The 8,484-nt window shown below is 39.7% G+C and overlaps 1 protein-coding gene across 1 annotated transcript in view; it reads right to left on the bottom strand.

The window, feature by feature from the left end:
* Positions 1-8,186, bottom strand: part of LOC103383968 (E3 ubiquitin-protein ligase DTX4) — an 82,063-nt gene extending 73,877 nt beyond the window's left edge. The window contains exons 1-2 of the mRNA XM_025058811.1: positions 7,948-8,186; positions 3,112-3,213 (exon numbers count right to left, since the gene is read on the bottom strand). The gene's annotated coding sequence lies outside the window, so the exon portion shown is untranslated. The remainder of the gene's footprint in view (positions 1-3,111; positions 3,214-7,947) is intronic.
* Positions 8,187-8,484: the final 298 nt, after the last annotated feature.

Genomic DNA, 8,484 nt, shown 5'->3' on the forward strand with positions numbered 1-8,484 from the left:
AAAATTCCCCCAACCCCCCCCCCCCCCCCCCCCCACACACACACACCTCCTCAGGTAGAGGCCGGCGTCTCCTTGTTTCACCCGCAGCTCCTGCTGTGAGCCGCACACGTAGCAGAGCAGCTGAGGGTGGAAATGAAACATTCATATATTCATGCAGTCCATCACCTTCATCCTCCTGCTGAGACTGAAGAGCCTGCTCATTACTGACACAGGTGATCACATGACCTCCATCACTGCCTCACACTGGAGGAGTTCATGTGTCGGAGTTTTACAGGAAGAACCGACTATAGCCGAGACCGAATCACCAAACTTTGGCAGAGGCCGAGGAGTCGGTGTGTGTTTCTGTCACTGATTGAACACACTTCCAACTTTTAGGAAATGTCAGGTCAAAGTTCTGTCAGTCAGGTCGTGTGTCAGCTAGGATTTTCACCTCAGGAATGAGGACCAGGAGCTTAAGACAGTACAAGGAACTCCACTGTGGAACAGAGTCAGTGATGACAAAGCAGCACAACCCTGTTTGGCCTGGGATTCAAACCAGCAGTCCCCCAATCACAAGCCTGAACTTCTAACCTCTTAGCCACACCGTGTCCTGAGTATCGTATAAATAAAACCTTCAACCTCCATGAGTGACCTTTTGACCCTGTTGTCTCATGAGTGCCATCATCTGGGCAGATAAATGACCATAATACAGTATTTCTGTTTGTCAACAAACGTGTCCTGTGAATTTATTCCACCAAGTGTCTGAGGAGTGGAGGCGGGTTTGGTTCTTTCTCAAAACACCAGAGAGACTGGGATTCCAACCGGAAATTCTCAGAAGACGAGCCATGATTATTGAACCACTGAGCCACGGCCTGCCACAGAATGGTACAAAAATGTAAACTAATCAAGTAAGAGAAAGAAAAAAACAAGTACAATTCTTTCAAATCTTTCCTTTTTCTTTCTTCCTTTTATCTGTTCATCAAAATCTATCATTGGTGACAGTCTCATCTGAAGAGAGTCTGATCGTGACGCCACCTTCACAACGACCGTTTTACATGTGCAGAAGTTTCCAGACAGTTTTGAGCCATAGTTTTTATGAAACCTGGAGAAGGTACTGTGGGAGATGTTGCTGAAGTTACTTTGACAATCACTGCTCCCTGCTCCGCTCCTCTCCTCATCTCCTGCCCTTTTGTCCCCCGGTTAGCTCCCTGCTCCGCTCCTCTCCTCATCCTCATCTCCTGCCCTTTTGTCCCCCGCGGCCTTCTGCATAGCTCATTTACCAAGTCTGGAAATATCTGCCAACTCGGCTTTCCCACCAGTCTCTCCCTAAAATAGCCTCTTGGTTATGCGGCAGCATAAGCAGGTCATGTCTGTCCTCTTTACAAAGAAAAGGCCGCACAATCTAAAGCCCAGGGGTAGTTGTCAACAAGTCCAGGGGCGGAATATTCCCACGAAGCCACGGCTGGTAATGGTCTTCCTGACATTACACGACCAAAACAAATGGCAGGGAGCAAAAGAATGTGGCAGCGGTGACAGAGACGAGGATGTGGGGAAATAAAGGAGCGGTAATTCACAGAGAGAGCTGAAAAAGTCAGGAGGAAAAGTAAAATTCTCCTCTGCAGGCGGCAGGTTGCATGAAGCCGGTGATTTAGTGCAGAACATTATCAGCAAAGTCACAGGGAATTTACTGGCTGTTAAACATTCATCCTCCTAATACTGCTCAGAGTAATATTGTGTCGCTCATTCTGCCCATCCATGGAATTCATAAACTGCTCAATATTCCACTGCAATTTGAACGTCATAATTCAAACGTACTGCACAGTAATCTGCCCTGAGAGGGGGAAATAAATCACACTCAGCCTCCGCACGGTAATTCACACACGCGCACGCAAGCACATGACTGTGCACACACGCACACTGTTCTGAAAAACAATGACAACAATGTTTGCTATCAGTGACTGCTCTGTTGTCAGAGGCCATCACAACTTCTTTACATAAAGACGTGTTTAAGTTGAAGAACCCAGTACTGTTAAAGTGGAACAGAAAGTGGACCAACACAAGAGGGACCCACTTCCTCTGGTCTGCTTTTTTTTCCTTTGGTCCACTTCAGCCTTAAAGGGACCTCATTTATTTTTCTCCTCATCTATTGTTTCCCACACCTCCACAGCTTTGGATCATGGGTAATTTGTGGTGGTTGATGTGAGGGCAAAAAAGACAATGATTTTGATCATTTAGTCTTAGTCATGGACCTACTTCACCGATCCACAGGTCACCACTTTGCTGCTGCTCATTGTTGCTAATTCCTGTTAGCATTCTTTTTGCACATTTTAAACCAATTAATGGTGTGAATTTTTTTTAAAATTATTTCTTTTATGTCAATTTTGGTTTTATTCATGTGTATTAAGTTAATGTACCCCCATGTTACAATGAATAAAGACTATTCTATTCTATTCAACACAGTGGTTTCATAACATTTTTCTGCAGCGCCCCCTTTTGTAGATAGATATACTGTAGTTTACTTTATTCAAGCCCCACAGACATCAACATAATCACAGCTTCTGCTGCGAAGCTGTGTTGAAGGCTAATGAAACGACTATAAGGACTATGGAATGAAGAACTACTACTTAGTACACACAGATGATAAACTATAAAAATGATTAATCCTATGAAAATATTATCAACCAATCAAGTTTATTGGAATATTAAAAAAAAAATCAGTAAAATGATAAAAACCTCAGTTCAGTCACATGCCTTTTCATTTATCAACGGTATATCCAATCGGCTCTGAAATATTAATTTTAGGAAACTATGACATCATCATACCTCCAACAGCTGTGAGTCTCCAGCCGGCCATCAGAACTCATCAGTGAGTTCTGCTGTTTGTTCGCTGCCCAGGTCCACTACTGTCAGTTATCATCACAGACCAGTGATAGTGAACGTCAAACCAACTTCTCAAAGAAAGAAAAAAATCTAAAACAATGGAACCTTAAATAGAAAACTATATTATATGTGTGTTTGTAGATATTTGCATCTATGAAAATGCCAAAGCAAAGACCATATCCAAACCATCTTCAGTTACATCCCACAACCAGTAGGTGAACTAACACGCCATGAAAAAAATTGAAGTCTGACCTTTGTTCAGTTAGATCCAAACGCAGCTGTTCGCAGCAGGAACTTCCTCTCTGAGCTGCAGTATTGGTTTTTAGAATCCCGGTTCAGTGGGAGAGGAGGAACCTGAAACAGAAGATGATCAATTAACCAACATCGCCTTAGAAGTTCAAGAAGATTTGGTCAAATAAAAAGGTTCTCAACCACCGGGACCTGGACATTAATTATTTGGTGCCAGGCCTCGAAATCCCCCAAAACATATATTTTATTGAAATCAATATTATATCAATATTTGATACATTTTTCAGAAGGTCCACAGATACAGGAGACCACCCTTCAGAAGGGTGTTGTTGCTGGTTTATTATATATTATATTATATACTATTATTTAAAATTTCAGAAATATAAAACAAAAATATCATTTTTATTCTCTGAAAACAATCAATCGATGTCCACCATCAGCTCTCACTGAACTTGGAACTTATCCGTCCATTCTTTCTCAGTTAGGTTAGTTAGTTTACATGTTGTCCTGCACCAGATTTTATTTTTTCCCCAAGTTGCGTCCCCTAGAGAGTACAAGGCATACACTTTGTGTTGCAGTAAAATATTATCTGAAGCAGAGGAAAGTACAAGCAGCGGATTTCAGACCCACACACGTGTTTATGCAGACGACTGCAGTATATTACACACAGCATACATTAAACATGTGGTCCTGTTTATGGATGTAAATCCAGATCTAATCCAGAGACTGATCAGCTCAGACACTGACAGTGAGCAGAGCTGATCCACACACAGCTGCTTCATGAATATGAACTGTTCACTACAAGTAAGTAATAAAATACATACATACAGTCGTTGTTGATAAGTTAACTGTAAACTCCTCCAATCAGAACAAACGACAGGAGTGTTAAAATAAATATTTGACTATACAAATAGAATTTTTGCCTTACAGCAGAAAATGTCAGTGGTTCAAGCCCCGGCTCTACCTGTTGGTCTTTCTTTATGTAGTTCTATTCTCCCTGTGTGTGTGTGTGTGTGTGTGTGTGTGTGTGTGTGTAATGGGGTGTTCTCCAGGTTGTTTGAATTTTAACATGAATGTAAGTGTGCATGTGACTGTAAATATAAGTGTGAATGTGAGTGCGAATTGGTGTTACACACCTTTCAGGATTCTACATAGAAGGAATTATTATTTGATCGGATTGACACCAGCTCCCCGGGTGACCCTGGAAGGCAGAAGGCGGCAATTAAGTTGGGCCACGAGCCAAATATTCAGGGAGCCAGACCAAAGCTCACTTAGAGGAAGTGTAAGTGAATAAAATAAATGGCAACCAACAAGTTCCAAGGACTAAGTGGAATTACTGAGTGAATGAATGAGTTAATGAATGGGTGCATTAGCTCGGTTCTCTTTTATCTCTGAGCTCAGTTTGACTGCAGTGATCAGAGAATCCAGTCCAGAAACTTTATTCCTAACCCTATCCCAATCTCCATAAACTCGTCTTCTATTTTCATCCCTAATCTAACTTGTATTTTCTTTACCTGCAGTCAAACATTTCTTTGACTCTCTATATAGAAACAACTTTAAATTTCAGCACGACCTGTGTAGCCAACAAGTGTTAAAGTATCACAGTGAACCAGGTCCTCGTCCAATTCAGAATAAAAACCACCAAACAAATAGTTTGTTATTTCCCAGTGCTGCCAGCAGGAGTGAAGAGCAGGTGTGGTTTAATTGCCCGGCTCATCTACAGAATGTGAGCATCAGCTGTAACTGTAGCTGTGATCAGCTCTGACTCTGGTCTGCAGACCACATCAGTGTGAGCAGGAGCTGGACGTCTGCAGCACTCACTGCACTTCTCAGACACGGCTGAATGGACAGAGCAGACCATTAGCGGGAAACCATACTGTACGGTATGATGGTGTTGGACCACCAATCAGAGACCTGTTATATTGAGATAATAGAACGAAATCAGTGAAGGTGCAGACCACACAGATGGTTTCTGCTAACAAATCTGAACTGAAGAAATATTCACGATGTGACATTATTACTAGGGATGTAATAAGTTAACATTATAGCTTAAAGTTAATTTCAAACCAATCGCACATGGATGTTAGCAGAGCTGTCACACTAGGTGCGTTCAGTTACCATTGGAAAATTGAGAATCCGACAATTACGCCAGTGTTGTACGGTTTAGGACAAATGAAAAAATAAAATAAAATAGAGTAAATAATTAGATTCCTTTTTTTGTTGAGTTTCTTCATCGCTCCAATTTTGTGAATCTACCCCAGCGCCACTCGGTGGCCCCCAAGGTGCAATGGCCCCCACATTGAAAACCACAGCTCAATACAAATGAGAGTCAACAAATATGTCAGTTAGGTTTATTATCATGTCCACAATCAAAACTACAACAAATATGGCCCAGAACAGTCTCTAGAACAATCTCACATTTATGTGACAATTAAAATCGTATAGTGCATAATAAAAGAGCGTGTGTTTTTGGATCTACTGCAGAGGAGGTTTAGTTCAAATAGAAATATAAAGACAACCGTCCAACCTGGCTTGAAGGTTATTTTTTATTTAAAATATTTTGGGTTTTTTATGTCCACATAACAGACGTTTAAACAGTAGTGGCTTTTATTTGTGTTAAGACATGATTACCACATGAACTGAATTATAAAATATATTAAACCAAAACATCAACAAAAAATAGAAGTTCTTGTAAAAATAAAATTGTATTCTGTCAACTTATAATTTATGTATTTAATGTATATATGTTGTATTTGGATATTGATAGTTATATGGAGCCTTTCTGTGACCATGGGCAGTGTATAAGAAGGGGAAAGAGGTGATCCACCATAATTGTGAGGCTATGGAATCTTTTTTTCTGCTCCTTTTGGGACACATCAGTTTGCATATTGTTTCATTTGCATTCATGTATTTACAGTAATGTACATTTATAAAGTAGAACAAAAGAGTCTCCTGATGGAAACACAGCTGTGTGTGAGTTTGGAATGAGGGAGATGTAGAGGATATGTAGAGAAATGGATTTGTAATTTTTTCTTTACTTCTCAACTTAAACTCTCCAATCAGCAGCAGTGTTGGAGGTCGTACACCATCACACCATGTTTCTCACTGACCTGATGGGTTATTTTTCATGTCGTATTTATTTTTCCAACCATCCTGATTATTGATGTCTGTTAGGACGAGGAGAGGACGGTAACAAATGAGATAAAAAGTGTTGGAGAAACAAACTTTAATACAGAAACAGAGATTAAAAGTGTCAGCCTCTCCGCTGACAGCCTGCGTGAGTGCACAATTTAATCACTGCTCCCTGATCAGTCTCCCAATGTTGTGAAGAGACTGTAATTACTTTGTCTGGAAAATTATAAACAAAACATGGGGAGGCATTTTCCATCTACAGCCGTCAGGCTATGGCTATATCAGCTGTCAGCTAACGTTCGCTGAAATATAAACTCACTGAAAACACAAACTCATGGAGCGCTCATTTAAAGAGACAGTTCATTGTTTTCATTGAGGTATTTTATAATAATATAATTCAAAACCTTGTTCATGATTTTTCTAACTTTACGAAAAACAAATATTTGTTGCTCTCAGTGCCACCGGAATGAGCTCAATGAAATCCAGCAGCACACACTGTTAGACTGTTCAGTATATTACGAAAAAAAACAAAATAAAGATTAAACACACAAATAATGTGGTTATGTAACGAATGTGAATTATGCACAACATTATTAATTGATATACAGTATATATAGAGTTAGAAATATATACATATATATTTCTATTGTGGTGGGGGCCATCAGGGAACATTGAAATCCTGAGATAAGGAACTGAGTGGGAGTGGGATTTTTCCTCTAGTCAAAAATTGAGCAGTTTACTACAGTAATAAAACATTGTGCCCTTATTTCCCTGGTATGTAGCTGGCCTTTGGGGATGTTCATGATTTAAACCATCTAATCCAGTGCCCCACTGCAATGAAAGTCATCATCTCCAGCTGTATACTTGTCAGCGTAGATACAGTATTTCATTGGCTGAGGACAGTGACTAGTAACTAAGTTCTTGTTATTTTCATGTTGCAGCGGTAGAAGAGCTCTTTTCTGGTTCTTTGTGCACAGCGTGATCCGCAGTACTTAGTAGAAAACCCTTAAGTGCCATTTCACCAGCATCAGTGTGAGTCTTATTTATAGCAGGTGTAAGAGTTTCTAAAAAAACAAAAAACAAAACAAAAACACACATTCATTCACTGCTGCCTTTTTTGTTGTTGTTGTTGGTTTTTTAAGAAATTACATTTAATAAACGAAAAGATCATTCTCAAAAACATTTAACAATTCCCAGTTCTCTGTGCTCTGGCTGAACATTTCTGGCTACAGCAGCCGGCAGTCCAGTCTGCAGTCTGGATGTTTTACATGTTTAAAATAGGCCATATCCTCTGCAGAGAATGATCTTCTGTTTTTACTTGTTGTTACTGTATGTTTCATTTCACGAAGCTTCTGTGTTAGACTGTCAGCTCTGGTCAGGTGATGTTTCACTGTGTTGTCATAGTGATGGTGGAGTCCTACACATGTTTAATCAAAGAACTGTAACACCCCCAGTGCCAAAAATTCACAATAAGAAACACTTACTGTTTCACTTAGGCACTTTAACAACTGTAGGACACATTGAACAAAGTGGCTATTTGTTTTTTTTGTTTTTTCAGAACAGTTTTTTAGTTTTAAAGTTTGCTTGGTTGTTAATGCAAACATTTACACACCTTAGCTGTCGCTTTGTCAAACCTTCAGGTTAAAAATAACAATAGCAACTGCAGTTACTAAGGAGTATGACGTAGTAAAGTTTGACAATACTCACAGCGAAGAGGGGAGCACGAGCACAGGGAGCAGGTTAATCCAACGTGTGATAAAATACTAGACAGACTAAGAAAAACAAAAAGGACACACTTAAAGAAAAAAAACCCAGAAACTAAACTAAATATTGTTAATAATTATAAATATTATCATCATAAAAATGTATAAAAATAAATAAAATAGAGCCGTTGTTGACTCTCATCGAACACAGGTGGGACACAGTGGAGCTAATTAGACAACAACAGGAAGAGGTAGGTACAAAATACAGGAAGTGAACAAGTGACGGACCAGGAGACAAACTTTCACAACAAAACAGGAAATAACGAGAAATCAAGAATCCAACGGTGATTAAGACATTAATAAAACACAGCAACACTAATTAAATTTAAAGGTTATGAACCAACGTCAAGTCAAAACATTAAGAAAGTGCAATATTTGTTAACAGGATTTAAAGTAGGGATGGGTCCGATCGATCCAGTATTGGTATCAGGTCTGATACCAATGTAACGACATCACAGGGCTGTTGTTTGACTCACTGTTG

This window comes from Cynoglossus semilaevis, chromosome 9, assembly GCF_000523025.1.
Source record: "Cynoglossus semilaevis isolate Cse_v1.0 chromosome 9, Cse_v1.0, whole genome shotgun sequence".
NCBI lineage: Eukaryota > Metazoa > Chordata > Actinopteri > Pleuronectiformes > Cynoglossidae > Cynoglossus > Cynoglossus semilaevis.